Source organism: Aedes albopictus, chromosome 2, assembly GCF_035046485.1.
Source record: "Aedes albopictus strain Foshan chromosome 2, AalbF5, whole genome shotgun sequence".
In the NCBI taxonomy this organism is placed as follows: Eukaryota; Metazoa; Arthropoda; class Insecta; order Diptera; family Culicidae; genus Aedes; species Aedes albopictus.
In genome coordinates, this window is record NC_085137.1 from 69,797,255 (window position 1) to 69,813,741 (window position 16,487).

At 35.4% G+C, this 16,487-nt stretch overlaps 1 protein-coding gene across 2 annotated transcripts in view; it reads right to left on the reverse strand.

Moving 5' to 3' along the window:
* Window positions 1-3,981, reverse strand: part of LOC109431003 (alpha-tocopherol transfer protein-like) — a 111,820-nt gene extending 107,839 nt beyond the window's left edge. For both annotated transcript variants that reach the window (XM_029871473.2, XM_029871472.2), the window contains exon 1: window positions 3,773-3,981. The gene's annotated coding sequence lies outside the window, so the exon portion shown is untranslated. The remainder of the gene's footprint in view (window positions 1-3,772) is intronic.
* Window positions 3,982-16,487: the final 12,506 nt, after the last annotated feature.

Here is a 16,487-nt window from a genome sequence, read left to right on the forward strand (position 1 = left end):
TAATATGAAGACATGATTTAACTAATGCTTTGTCCTGTTACAAGACTAAAAATGTAACTTCAAGAAAATTAACATCAATGTGTGAGAATAATTAAACTGTCTTGGTAGTTTGCAAGATATGAAGTTTTGACTGACAGTTAAAGCATTCGTTTAAGCTAGACGACATATTCAGAGCAGTTGCTAACCACTAACCTGTTAATTATCATGCTAGTCAAATGGCTAGTTGAATTGGATATTTAAAAAAATCGAACAATAAAAAATGAAACTTTTCGGCTTAACTAGAAGTCTCAGGAATTCGAGTAAAAAGCGCTTTATAACCTATTGAATGTGTTGTCAGGAGGGGCATTTTGACTTATGATTGCCTAACACTGGATATAGTGCCATTTTTGCTAATGAGTGGCCATCTTGCCAAGAACTGTGGCACAAGTTAGAGAACAAGGTACAGCATTACGCTCAACAACAAATTCTGCACAATAATTTCCTTATAGGAAGAGACAAAATTTGATCAGTTAAAGAAGTATTGAAACTATTATTGAGGAGAATAACGTACAGTATATCAAAAGCACAAGATATTGGAATAAAAAAAGATAATCATTTCTGTAACTACAGGAATAGATATATCTAATGAAAGCTGGATTATGAGGTTTGTTTTTCAGTCGAGCTTATTAATGCAAACAGGTACCATTACTAACATGTTACCTTGTTTGAATTTTTAGATTTCATACACTGAAAAAACTGCAAATATTGTATGCATGTGTCGCTCACATAGATTTTTGCAATTTGTCATAGATAACTCTATTCATGTGTAGATACACATAGTTTATATAAGCTCCATCGATTTTATGTGTGATCCAGCGTGGAAAACGAATATGTGTGTATAAATAAAATTTATATATCAAATTCATGGATTTTTACCAATAAAAATGCGTGTACATGTATAAGTTATATTTGTGTTATGAGTTCATTGAAAATTTGAATAAAAACGTGCTTTAAATTGTTTCAGTACAAAGAAATGAATCGTAGAGCAAGCGTAAGGGCCATCATGACACAGACAATCATGGTCAGTGTGCACTACGTCAGACTTGTAGTCGTTAACAAAAAAAAAAATAGGATGTATTTCATCGAAAAAATGTGAAATAAGTGATATGATAGACAGATGATTGAGCTTTGCAATAATGCAGAATATTCTAGTCCGATCCAACGAACTGAGAATATTATCAGTATGATAGGCATATGTAGAAAATCAAAGTTACTTAAAGATAAAAAGTTCTAAATTTTGACGGTACATTGAATGCGAATAATTTGGAAAAGGCTTGTTGAAATAGCTTCATTAGGTATCTAGAGTGAGAACATAACATGTTGAGGTGCTTTTGCAATATTTTGGAGGTACACCATTAAAATAAGTCCTACAGTTCAGAACCCAAAAGAGCGACATCAAAGGAACAAATTTTTGGTTTTGTAATGTTAAAATAGGTTTGATTGAGCACGAATCACCAGTTAATGAGGGAAAATATGCATCGTAGAATGTAAACCTATTGAACGACCAAACCGTAAAAATAAACTCATTCAGTTTGAAAGGTAAATGGTAAATCATAAGAATTCCGAAATTATCGGAAACATGATTCCTAAAACCGTGGACACCTATATAGGTGAACCGTCGAAAAGTGCTCCAATAAGATGATCGATTTATTTTGTTATCTGGAGAAAATTGCTTTGTATATAATAATTGGCTACTATCATTACGTTTTCGGTTGGAAGCCGAAGTGACTGGCGGGGCGAAAATTGATGTTTAACCTACTTATAAACATAGCAACTCGATTTAGATTAGTGCTAATTTCAGCTCTTAAGTAGCTTAATGATGCGCAATACCAGCAACCGGTTCAAATTTACGTCACAACTGCAACTTTGCATGTGCTTGAATGCGTGACTTCGATTTGGTACTGGGACGATGATGTATGTATTAAGAATTTGAGATAATTATAGGATTACAACATGAAAAAAAAGAATGAATATTAATATTCTACTATACTTTCAAACAGCTAGTGCGGGTGCGAGTTTTGTGAACAATATATATAAAATATAATTCAAAAAAAAATGATGTTTTCAAGTTTTCAAATTACTATTTAGCTAAAACTAGTATTACAAATATTGCTTTGGACAAGTGACGTTTTTCGAAATCGTGATTTGATTAAAAAAAAGTATCAATCCCTTCGATATTTAGAAAACAAAATCTGTTAAGCCAAACTTCTGAATATATTCTGAACAAGAAACGAGTTCCAGCAAAGTTCGCCAAAAAAAACATAAAATAAAATAGTGTTTGTATGACACTTGGACACTTTGGATCGAAAACGAGTTAATGGATATTGATAATTTTTCCACTGTAACATTCGTGCAGTGTTCCGACATATTAGTTAAAAAAAATGTCTGAATAATAATCTGAATATACATACCTTTTGTATGAGATTCTTCTATGAAAGGACATGTCAAAAAAAATCAGTGGGCAGTATACAATGTTTGCATGCTAGCTGTCATTGAAAACATTTGAGAAGAGGAAAGCAATTCAAATAATTCATCAGCAAAGTTAATATTTAGCTTGACACTCAGTATTAAAAATATTTTGGGATTTGGGAAAATATTTGGGTCAAAATAATATTTCTTTTTAGGTACAACCACAAGTAACGGCCAAGTAATTTACCAAAATGCCGAGCAGAGATGGATGACCAAATGGATGACTGTACTTCTAATTTTGATGTGAGACTGAAGCGAGACGTTCATAAACTGAGGAGACTATAAGCGAAACAACGTGGAGTGACCTTGCTGCGGATCTGGAGAAAAAACGAGATGTGGTACCTTGTGGTATGCACATGATAAATTATTGTATTACTCTATTACGTTTAGCGTGTATGTTTACATTGAGTATCTGTCATATGTGGAGATGTTGTTATTGTTGTCTAGAGTGTGAATCATTGTATGTAATATTGAAGTATCGGCAATAAAGTGTATACAAATAATGAATACAGTTGTTGAATAATCATTACAGAGAAAGATTCTCACACAACGTGTTGGTTGCGTTCTTAACTTTTAATCATTGCCACTCACTTTTATGAGCATCATAAAACCGCTATTAATGTCTTCTAGAGCAGATGATGCACTTCCTTTGAAATACCTGGTTTCGTACAGAACCATGCCAGCCCACAACCACTAATCCATCCAAATCCAAAACAGCGACTTCCTACATCAACTGCGTGTTTATCAACCGAGCACGTCCCTCGGCGAGATATGGCTATCGCCGCCGGTCAGTGTCGACGTTTTTATTATTTCAAATTCAAACAGTCTTTGAATTACTATTCAAAACAAATCCTCAAATCGACGGCATTGACGATTGGCTTATCAGCTAAAAGTCTGTGTATGTTAGCCCCGGCCTACATACTCACTGCCATCATCCCATGTCTAATAGAAATATTTTGCGCCTCATTTCCAATTTGGTATGCCCCTGACGTCTAACGGCTTGTACTAAGCTCATAAGAATGACAAACATTGTTTACCAAAAGCCACCGTAAAATTACATTCTCAGGTATTCAGGTACAGCATGAACCGCTTTATCATCGCGCCAGACTCAACCGCCCACAATTAGAGTCATCATCTTCATCCATCCCTGGATGAGGAACCAATCATGTTTCTTTGTTCGAAGGTCTCCACTCCCTTATTGGTATAAAAACTTGTTGCTCCTGTTTCTATCCTATGGGTTCGATTAACCGGTGCGAGTACTTACGTTATAGGAAAACTAAATCACGTTCTGCTGCGAAGCTTCTGCTCCTATTCAACAAGTTTTTTTTTTCTCACACTTTTAGTCCCACAAGCCCAACGAATGGCCCTACAAAGACTATCTTCACCGAGTCGCGAGTCGCGAGAACAAAAAGGGAATGCAAAACCCAGAACTCTTTATCAACGTTCTGCTCCAACGTTCAAACGAAAACTGCGAACCCACCAGCCAGCCAGCAGTGCTCCCCCGGAACGCTTACTAGACTTAATTCTTGTTTACCTTTTTTTTTCTTTCGTTTAGTCATACTACACATTCAACATCAACCAACCACCGAACACAGTCGTCATCATCGTCGTCATGCATCCATCCGCGTGTTGTTGTTGGCGCGCGGTCTTCCAGAGACTCACTTCTTTTCTATCAAGTGAGAGAGAAATCGCGCGGGCGCGCTCGAGTACCTACCTTACATAGACCGAACACCGGCACTATCAATGTTACCCTACGCGACGGTTACGCGACCTACAAACACTCCTACATCATCACATTGGTCACCAACGAACGAACGCTAGAGAGATGCTAGAACAGAACTCTCAGAACGGAACTACTGTATTGCTAACGAACGCTCTGTTCGAGCAATCAGTCAACTATAGACTAAGAGAACTTAAGGATCAGCCGGTACGGCCGGTACATACAGGGGATAGACAAAATGATCGGGACAGGTAAAATTTTCACTTTGCAAAAAATGTTCAACTAGCTGTAACTTTTCGAAAAGTGCATCAAATATTCTCAAATTTTTACTGTAAGTTCATCAACTAGTTGTGTATCAGTGGTTCAAATTTGGAGAAGATCGGACCATTCTCCGCGAAGTTATAAATATTCTTGAAAGAGGTAAAATTATCCGATAGCCAACTTTGAGCTGATACATCTCCGGATTCAATGAACCGATTGCAATGAAATTTTGACCATTCACGACTTATATAATGAACTCTGGAAAGCATTTGACTTAACTTGAAATTTTTAACAAGAGAAAAAGTTATAGCGATTTTACTTTTTTCACGATTTTTTATTAAATTGGTCTATTTTTAATATGCATTCCATTACTTTTCCAATTTATTGGCGGCTATGTTGTTACTTTCCTTTAAAACACATTTATATATAAGTCAATTAGAGGGAAATCAAATGAACTATAATTTGCATCTTGATTTTTGAAACGATGTTGATGTTTTGGATAATTTGGTGTTTTATTAGAAAAATAATCTAATCGTTATAATTTTCTTCCGTGTTAAGAATATTAAGTTAAGTCATTGGTTTTTCATAGCTCATTATATAAGTCATAAATGGTCAAAATTTCATTGCATTCGGTTCATTGAATCCGGAGATATAGCAGCTCAAAGTTGGCTATCGAATAATTTTACCTTTTTCAAAAATCTTTATAACTTCGTGAAGAATTGTCCGATCTTTTCCAAATTTTGTTCACTGATACACAACTAGTTGAAGAGCTTACAGCAAAAAATTCAGAATATTTGATGCACTTTTCGATAAGTTACAGCTAGCTGAACATTTTTGGCAAAGTGAAAATTTTGCCTGTCCCGATCATTTTGTCTATCCCCTGTACATATAGCATATTCTAATGTTGTACATTGGGGTTCTCTGTAGGGCTCATGATGGAGACGATTGAGGAGTGCTAAGTGAGAATCTGTGACCTGCTCCACCACACACAATCCTTTCGCGTCTTTGTTAGGGAACTGTTCTACAGCATAGTGTGAGGCAAGGTATTTACATATTCTAAGGTAGTCTTAGATGTCAAAACTGGCTGAGCGGCCATTATTTTTTCACCGTGAGAAATTCTGAAAACAAACACCCCCCCCCCCTCAGCAAATTCCTTTGAAATTTGGCTTCCTCTGCTTTTTCCCACAAACTAAACGACCTGCTTAACCTTCCATTATATAAATACCTTGGTGTGAGGGATGCTCATTATATTGTTTATGCAATTCAGTATCATAATTTCTATTTTATGTAACCAGGGTGGCCACTCAGAGCGACAAATAAAATTCCCGAGTTTTTCCCGGTTTTCCCGATAGTATTTTGACATTTTTCCCGATTTTAAAATAGAATGTTTTACAGTGAAAATTAAACGTAACTTACTAAGAAAATAAATAAGAGAATTGATATTGAATATTTTTAAATCCTTGGATTAAACATAGTATTCATATGAACTTGAAAATAAGGTATGCGTTGTTTGTCTCGTATTCAATGATGGGCATTGAAGTAACGACATCTTCATTAAACATTCCTTAAAGTCATAGATGACCAACTAGTACTAATTATGCATTTGTTTAAGCAAATAAAAATAAAAAAGATAATCCTGAGGGGGTCGAAATTCTCAGTACGATTATAGGATTTACGAACTTATTATTAGTGGATTTCTTAGTAGTATTCCAAAAATCTCTTCTAAAACATTCTTGGTAAGTTCGTTTGGGAAACTAATAGGAAATAGCAAACTGCCAACAAAAAAAACTTCTGGATAAACTTTTTGTGGAATATCTGGAAAGATTACTCGTGAAAGAATTTTGGAATCGATTTCTAGGGAAATCTTCAGTTTAGTATTTTTGATGCTGGTCATTTTCAAGATATTTTAATAGAAAACCAGTGGAGAACTTTATGATACCGTAAATGGCTACTGCAGCAAGTCAGGCAGGTTACTTAGGCTGGAATCGTAAATTCTAGGAGAAATTTGAGAGATCAAAGAAATCTTAGATTTTGTCTGATACTCGTCTAGCATTCAGTCATTCAGTTATTTCATCAGCGATTGCAATATAAACCTCTCAGAGATTTAATTTCTGATCACATTTTCAGATATGTCCAGAATTTCTCCAGGAATTTCTGAAAGTTTAGTTTTTGAGTAAGTATTTCCCTAGGGGCAAGACACTGTGCAAACGAGAGCAACTCTGAGAAATTCTGAGTTACTGTTTTTGTCGATGATCGACGAAATTTGTCGAAAGACATCCCCAAAACTGCAATTTTTATTCAGCACACCCAACACTTTGCAGTCTGACATTGGTGCCAGATCACACTCTGGTATAAATGGGAGAAAATCTGAGGAACTGTGAGGAATTCTGAACAACACATCGAACACAGGATTTCTCTCGTTAGATCTGTCCTGCCCCTAGGTATTTCCCCCAAAATGTAGAGGCAGAATCATTATTTGAGGATTATTTTTTTACATAAATCATACAACTATATTGCTCCAGATGCTTTTGAATACTCACTGGAACTCCCGCGAGAATTTCAATTGGTAGTTTAACTAGAAACTACGAGTACTCAAAATTCTCGAGAATTTGCTGAACCAGGAGTTTAACCAGGGACTTCTGCTAAAGCTTCGCCAAAAACGGATTTTCCCGATTCCTTACTCCGATTTTCTCCAAACATTTTTAATCACAAGTACAATAAATGAGTACACCCAAAAACTTCATGAAAAACAACACAAATCTTTTAAACAAAATATTAGAAATAGTTTTATGAGCTACAAAAGGCGTGCTTTGAGGAGTTCCATCAAATACTAAAAATCCCTTCAAATATTCTTTCAATTGTTTTTCACTAACTATTTTTAAATTGTAAAAAAAAAATCACCAGAGTTACTCATCCAGAATTTCATAATGTTTAATCTAGTGTTTAATTTAAGTTTAATCTTGGGGCAATTCATTCATTCATTCAAAATTTTATCAGCATCCTTTCCGAATTTCTCAAAGACTTTTCGCTCAAAGGACAAAGCCTATATCAAATATTCTCCTAGAGATTGTACAAGGATATATTTTTAGAAAGAAGTTATACTTTTTGTTATGTTTTATAAAACTTTTATAGGACGCTTGATGTTTTCTAGAACATGTATATTCTGAAATGCATAAGTGACATATGAATCTATAAATATTTGAATATGTCTCAACCAGTCTTTCCATCAGAATTTTCTTTAGAATATCTTTGAAATTGTTCAAATTGTGATGTTAGGTAACAACACGACGACAAGATATTAATTTCCAAGAATGGTTTTTACGCCAGTTCACCCACTATGTTATATAGTTTAACAGTTGTTGGCTGCATTTTCCACAGATTCTCGTACTTATGCTTGTGGAGACTGTATAAATTTAAGAATTTTGGAAATTCCCGGTGGCTAGCAACAATTCCCGAGGTTTTCCCGACTTTTTCCCGGTGGTTTCGAATTCCCGAGCTTTTCCCGGTTTTCCCGAAATTCCCGACTGGGTGGCCACCCTGTGTAACCCACTTAAAAAAATCATAATGGCCAAATTTCCCGATCTGGTTCATTATGTAACTGGAATGCGTTGCATAATGAAAAATAGTTGGATAATGTTTATATTGCAACTCATTTGGGTTGCATTATGAACATTATGTAACTCAAATGAGTTGAATAATGAAAAAATCATTGCATAAATAACTATTATTTTCAATACAATTTGTATTATACCTGAGTAGAGAAAAAAAACTCAATATTATCATATTTTAAAATGAAGATGTGATTGATATAAGAGGTAAAGTACTGAGAATGATATTTAAAATTTGCTCCAGGAATGTCATTATAATATCAACAGTTCATTTAGAATCCGTAAGCATGATATATTTTATCGTGACACTCGCAACTATCACAAACATTTTTTTTGGCAACGAGTGAACAGAGCCGTAGCGTGCGGTTGGCCAGGTTGGCCCCCGCCAAGGGTGCCAGCATCAGAGGGGCGCCGAAAAGGCCTAAGGCTAGAGGAAAACAGAATGATGCTAGTGTTTTCTTAAATGTTATCAAGGTTTCACTATTTTCAGTATTTAAGATTGGTAATATGCTCTTGAGTTTTCCGTATTCTCAAATTTCTTCAGTTTATTCTAATTTATTTTGAACACTTACCATAATGTTACCTGAGAATTTATCTACTATTTTATTTATTATAACTATCTTAGCTTTTTAATGAGTAAAGCAAAATCAAATGCTTTCAAAATACAGTATTTTTTGTTTCAAAAAATCCTGATTATTCTCACTGGGGAATGTCTTGAGGTTACTTTCGAAGATTTTCTTCCCATTCATTGAATTTTTCGTTTATTCCTTAAGAAATTCAGGAAGTTCTTCTTCTTCTTTTTGGCTCGACGTCCTCACAGGGACTTGGCCTGCCTCGCTTTAACTTAGTGTTCTTTGAGCACTTCCACAGTTTTTAATTGAAGGGCTTTCTTTGCCTGCCATTGCATGAATTTGTATATTGTGAGGCAAGTACAATGATACACTATGCCCGGGGAGTCGAGAAAATTTTCCCGACCGGAACGGGAATTGAACCCGTCGTCTCCGGATTGGCGATCCATAGCCTTAACGACTAGGCTAACTGGAGACCCCCCCTAAATTCAGGAAGATATTTTGGAATTAATTCAGAAATGAGTGAAAGGATTCCTCCTGATATTTCTCCAAGGATTTGATTAGACAATTTCCACAGTTTCCTTCAGAAATTTCGGTAGTTATTCTTTCAGGGATAAATTTGTAAATTTTCTTCAAGGATACCTTCAGAAATTCATCTACATCTACATCCTTCGAAAATTATTCATAACACTATTTCTCAATATTATTTCACAATTTTTGTCCAGGAATTTTGTCTGGAAAATCTTCAATGTATTTCTTCAGAAATTTTCCAGAATTTCCTCCAGTAGTTCTTATAGAGATTCCTGAAAAAATCTATATGGATTACTTAGAAACTCTTCAGTAAATACCATGGATTCCTATAGAAAATTCAGCAGAGATTCCTTCAGAATTCCCCTCTTAGAATTCCTTCAAACAGTCTTCCAGATATTCTGTTATTCTGTTATAATCAACGCACCCCCGGGCCGTGGCCAATCTGCGTTGTTTCGCTGGGCGATACGTCTACCAGTAGACTTGTATCTGCCCTATGCTAAACCGATTAGCATATCAAGTCCTTTCCACTGATGAGTAGGCTCGAATGTCCCGCCCCTCCCTATAACCCATAGGGGGAAATAAGGAGTTTCCAGTTTCAAGTATTGTATTGATTATGACACCAACTCTTTCTATTCCTTGGTAAAAAAAAAAAATCACTAGACTTGTTTCATCAGACTACTATTAATAATGAACATAATTAAGATACAGGTTTGCATACACAATTGTAAAAGCAGTGCTAGATACTTTAAAGTGAATTGAAAAATGTAAATAAGATAAATTGTAAACTATTCCGCGGCGACACGAATGCTTCAATAGTGTCATAAATAAACGCGCAAACAAACAAATAATTGATATTGAAGTATGCATATTGCATTATCTATTAGCAAAGTCGTAGAAAGAGTTGGGCGCCTGATTATAAAATTGTTGTACTTATCTTGTGTGTTTCGGACAAGTCCCGTTTGTGTTGACCATTGGGACACTTCTTGCTTCAAAACGGTCGTTTCTGGAATGGAAAGAGAATAATTGGCCGCACAACTCCGCAAATGGGCGGCCCGCACATATTAGTATAATGTTGCAATGATTGAAAATAGTAGAGTATAATTGTTAATCTATATGAATACTGCTACTAGTTCAGGTTTCTCACCCTCCACGATTCTCTAGATACTGTTATAGCGTGTTTGTTGTTAATTTGTTGATAAGTGAAGCCTCTAGTACTTCTAAATTCAATGTAGCAAAGATCTTGAGCGGATAGCATTCATTGATAATGATAGTGATTATTTTAATATAATATGGCTTAACAAAAATTACTATTCAATTATTTTAAATCGGATTCGTCAATAAAATCATTGTTCATAAAATAATTAACCATGCGAATATCGAACTACACAAACTAAAAAGTGTTATTATATTTTACCAATGATTTCATCCTAATCTTGACCCTAACATAGTTATGCGCTTAGTGGACAATGACCAAAAATTGTGTTGTTTCGACAATAGTCACATACTATGCCCTACGACATTGACGATTCTATTGTCTATGGCTCACCTATTTAGCGCCACCCAGCAGGGACTTGGTCTGGTACCCAATTCAGTATATCCGCTCCACGTAATGTACCGTACCTCTTTCGATTTGTGATATATTACGCGGAACATTACTCTCTTCATTCGGATAGCGGCTATGTAACCCATTGGATTAAAAACCTCCATCAAACATGAAGCGATTAATCGGAGACTGAAGACTCTATACCAAATTTGGCTCAGAGACAGGTAATCAGTGAAGTCAGTTTTTCTCGTTTGTCAGAGACGATTGATACGTATTAAGACAAACTTTCCACTGCATCTGCCAGCAATAATCGGTGATCGATCAACATTTCGAGTACTTACCCCAATTTACACAAGTATGCCAAGGATCACCGCTCATGCTTTACAATACAGTTGGAAAAACTAGAGCAACACCTGGCCACAATGATGCATAAAGCACTAAAGCGGACCGGAAGTGTCGGTGAGCCAGCCCCACCTTCAAACAGTCTTCCAGATATTTTTTTCGAAAATCGTATATAGATTTCTTCAGATATTTTACCAAAGTTTCCTTCAGAAAGCCTTTTATAAATCCCTTTAAATAGAAAAAAAAATCTCATATTCTTAGAAAATCTTCCATTGAATCCTTCTGAAATTGTTCCATGTTCACTAGAGATTGATCCATAAATTTCTGCTAGAGTTCCATAGAAAGCCTTTCATGCACCTCATAAATTCCTTGAGTAAATTTGGAATTTCTTTAGAAATTTCTCTTGGTGTTCCGCTGGAAAACCTGCCATTGATTTTATACAAAATTTCTCCAAATGATTCTTTTGAGAACCTTCCATGGATTCCTTCAGATATGTCTCTATGAATATCTTCATAAAACATTTAAGGTATTTTCATTAGAAAACTTCCTTGAGATTTCTTAAGAAACTTTTGCAGAGATTCATTCAAAAATCATTCCAAGTATTCATTCAGGAGTTCTTCCAGTGGTTCTCCACAATTTTTTACAAGCATTCCTTCAGGCATTTATTTACGAACTATCCCAGGTATTCTTGCTAGAATTACTCCATGAATTCCATTTGAAATTTTTGCTGAAATGTTCCCGGATTTTAATATGCACCGGATATTCCCGCAAGAATTCCTCTAGAGATTCCAACAGAAACTCATGTAGAAATTGCTTCAGAAATTTGTCCTGGTTATTCAGGATTACAGATCTTATGGAAAATACTTTGATCAAATTTCAGAAGTAAGCTTTGGTAAAATTATTGGGAAATTCTGGTAAAACCATTTGAATTAATCGCCCAAAATTGGTGAAATGCATCGTTTGAGGATTCCTTAAAACCACTGCAACTCAAGTATTTTCGAAAACAAAATTCAGTTGAAAAAAAAACAGAAAGGGTAAGATTCTTGAGCAAATGTATGCATTATTCCTGTTAGGAATCTGAAATGCCATTTCTAATTATTGTGTGATTCTTGAAATGCAAAATGTGTTCGTATAAAAAAAATCGAAGAGAATTTGTTTTTTCGAAACACTGAAATACATTTTTTGAATAACAATGTTCAATTGTCATGGGGCGCAAATCTGGATGCTTGCCAAGGGCGCCATGGGACCACGCTACGGCTCTGAGTGAATAGTTATTTTATTATTAACCCAGTAACGCCCAATGTGTCTCACACAGAGAAGAGGATCATCTGACATTTTCAGTACAACTTGTAGACTATCGTTACATTCGGATAGCGATAGATACAAAACAACTATAACCACGTGAACGTGATATTTAAAAATAAAAAAAATCTATCAGTTTACAACAGCTTACTAGAAAAGTGTATATCTAAACAAAGTATAGTCTAATCTACACTCACACAGCCATTCATTGAAAGAATCCTTGAAAATTATAGAATCGACAAGTTCCATAATTTTTCTTGTCATTGTTAATGCTTGCAGCATATCATAGATGCATTACAAGCATAAAATCGACCAAGCCTACTGTGCAGCGTTACTATTGTTATTGAAATCAGAAAACAACGACTTCTCGTACCAATCGTTCCGTATACGTGGCATAAACGATGAGAGCGACGTTGTTAAGAAGGTTAATGTCACTCTATGGTCCATAATTTCCAGGAATGGGGCACAGGTATTTAGCCCGTGTGACCAGTCCCGTTTGTCTAGGCGCTTAACCTTTACTCGTTCTCTGAAACGAGAAAACCCTACATATGTAGTTAGAAAAAAAACACCAACTTCGGTAATGTTTTACCGAAATCTCAACCGTTAAGTTTGTTTTACAGGAAACATTCGGTAAGGTAAAGGTAGCAACTTTTACCGAAATTCCTCAAAGTTTGACAGATAAACGATAATATTTTACGGAAATTAGGTAATTTTTCACAAAATTTCGTTAAAACCCATCACCGAACGCTCAGCGGTTTAGATTTCGGTCAAAAATACCGAACGCGATTAGCTGTGTATCCTCCCACTAATACAGGAATACATACTAATGAAACACCACAAAAATATTGCAGTGAAAAAAAGAACAAATTAACCCAAACATCATCAATAGCACCAAAACTCCAGAACCCGAACTAGTACTCAAAAAGCCAAATCACTAATAATTCCAGTTTTCACTGTTTATCTTTCACTTTCAATTTTGCACACTTATTCCGATGAAATCTTCGGCGAAGTACAATTCTTAGCAAACTGTCAGGTTCCAATGACGACACCGGAAGCTTTGTTAACCCACTAATACCCACCTTTAGACGGAATATACTTTAAGCATTTTTGTATTATATTTTTAGCTGATATTTAGGACTGTTCTGTATATCTAAAAATGGTTTTGCTGTCTTTCATAACGTATTACCATTTTTTTAAATCGTTCAAAAATTGATGTTTTGATCACCTTTCAGATGTTTGTTTCTTTTGTATTTAATCGCAACAATTACCGTATTTTAATTTTTTCCTCAATCATTCTACTATAGTAAAAGTGTTTAAGGAAGTTGAATACACACTAAAATGATTTTCCTAAAAGTTACAAGGACAATAAAATTTTACATGAAAAAAAAGAAAATAAAAATATTTTAACAATAATCATACAATCTCAAAATGGCTTCATAAAAAATATAAAATTGTAAAAAAATAATAGAAAAAACAAAATTCACAAAATCAAGAATTTAAAAGAATTATTTATCTTCCAATATAAGTTTAAGTCGATTTCAGATGACGAAAAATTACAGGGGGTGGCCCAAATGTTTGGGATAGGTAACTTTATTTCTCTCACAAAAAAGTTTAATACAGTTAGGGTTGTTACGAGAAGCGTGGGAAAAAATCCGCGCCACATCCGCGCGTGCCAAATTTGAATCCGCGCCAAATCCGCGCGATTGTGAAATTAAATTCGCGCCAAATCCGCGAGAGTGTGGAACTAAAGTTTCATTTTTCTACATTACGTATATATTAAACATAAAATTTGAACAATCTACAAAAGTGTATAAAGAAAAAGCACTTTCTGCTGGAATCAAGTTCCGGATGAGAGCTGAACTGTTGTTTCGTAAATTAAGGCAGTTCAACTCTATTTCATGTTTTGTTTTTCAGCAATATTCCTTCAAGAAATTTTAGTAAAATCGTTATAGCAATCTACAAAGTGTTCTTGGCAATATATGCCAGAGCCCGTCATTCAGGAGAATATACCTAAAGATTTGTGAAGAAATTTCTAGCAAAGGAAATATTGGAAAAATTAAAAAATATAATCATGGAGCAATCCCTTAAAACCCTTGAAAAAACCTGAATGAAACGGAAAGAATTTCTGAAGTTTTTATATACAGTACCTGATACAAACGTTTTCGATGGATTTTTAAAATAATGAGCATGAATTTGAGTAGGACATTGTGAGGGTAATTCTAAGAAATTTGAAAAAAAAATGTCTGGAGAATGAGACATTGTAGAAAGAAACTTAAACTTTAGATAAGTATTATCCAGGGAGAACACCTAAGGCTCGTCTACTAATTATGTAGACTGTTAGGGAGCGGGGGTGGCCTGGTCAATGTCTAAGCTTCATTCTAATTTCGAAAATTTTGAATTGACAAAGTCAATGAGGATGGTTCTGAAATGGTCAGAAATGAGTCTACGTAGTTTATGGACAGCGTCTTGAGGAAATATTGAAGAAATTCCAAGAGGAACACATGGGGAGATGCCTGTACAAACAGAAAATATCTTCCTCTACAGTTAAAATACTAAAAAATCCCTACAGTTATTATCGGAGGAAACTCTGGAAAAATTCCTGAAAGACAATGTTGGATTTTTTTTAAAGATTTTCTTGCTGGATTAAAATTCCTTCAGGATTTTTTCTACAATTTCTCCATCTACTTGTCCAGTTATATATCCATGAATTCCTTTAAAGATTCCTCAGATTTTTTTTCCAAAGTTTTCACTATTAATTCTCATTTGGGATATATATGCTTTTTTTATAAATCTCCTTCATGGTGCCTCGACAGTTTTTCTAAAATGATCTAAGGAATTCTACTAGAAATGGCGTTATAACTATGCGGTGTACCACTCTGAAAATTCCAACGGTAAATCTATTGTTACGGGAGCTCTTCTAGCAGATTCTGATGGATGGATTACTCCAGCCATGGGTATCTGAGAAATATTTGTAATGACATTCCTAGAATTATTATTTTTTTTTTTTTTTGAAAAACTTGCATTCAAAAGATCAAAAGATCAACCTATTCATGCGCGTAGCGAATTTTTCCCCTCTGTTCGAATGCCATGCGCGCTTGTTATGCAGTACAGAAAGCATGCACGACTTTGGAACTAAAAAATATTATAGTTTTGTCAGAAACTCTTTCAAGAATTTTCTTTTTCTTTCGATATTTTTACAGGATTTTTCAAGGAAAAAAATCAGGCATTACAAAACAAATCACTCGAGAATTTTATAGATTAAGCATTAACCCAAAAAAAGGAAAAAAAGTTCATTCAAAAAGATCGTAAGAACAATATCAGAAAAGATCATTAGAGGAATTCCGGGGATACACCCTGAAGACGACTCTTGATGATTAATTGCATTCCAGGAGAAGGACTGCAGCCCCGGGTCCCCATATTTGTGAAACGGACCCTGTCTCTACAAAGACGCTAAATTATAGATTCAATCATCGATTGAGGGACAATCTCAATAATTGTTCTAACGCCTCTCTGCATACGTTATCTATATCCCTGTCTATATCGCAAGCGTAACGAGGTCACATAAAATAAATAGGCCGAGATGGCAGAGACACGCGTATACGCCAGACTCGTTCACGACTCACGACGACTATCGGTGATATACTATACATTGTGACTGCGGCAGGTACATATGTACTGTGCACTGCAAGGCCAATATATCCCTAATGCCGGAAGTGTTTCAGAAGGTGCTATTGAGTTAGTAGGTTCTCACTAATGATACGAAAATATAGGTGAGAAAATGCCGGTCCGCTGACTAAGCAAAGGGTTACCCGTTTTCCTTCCCAGCAAGCAGGCAGGCATGTGAGAGTTATGTAGCTGAGCTGAGCGGCCCTGAGAGTGATCAAAGCAACGCTTTAGACGAAGAAGTTCGCTTTACAGGCGAACGCTTTACGCTTTACGTTATCGGGCAGTGTGTCGCGCGTCTAGCGCGAGAGCTCGATCGTTTGAATTTGATTTTACTGAAGGCGCTTTTGTCTCTGCTTGGTCGGAGCGTTAATTTGCGATGCATAGGTACCTAATGTAGTGTTTATTTATATGTATATGACCAATTTTCGATATTACTA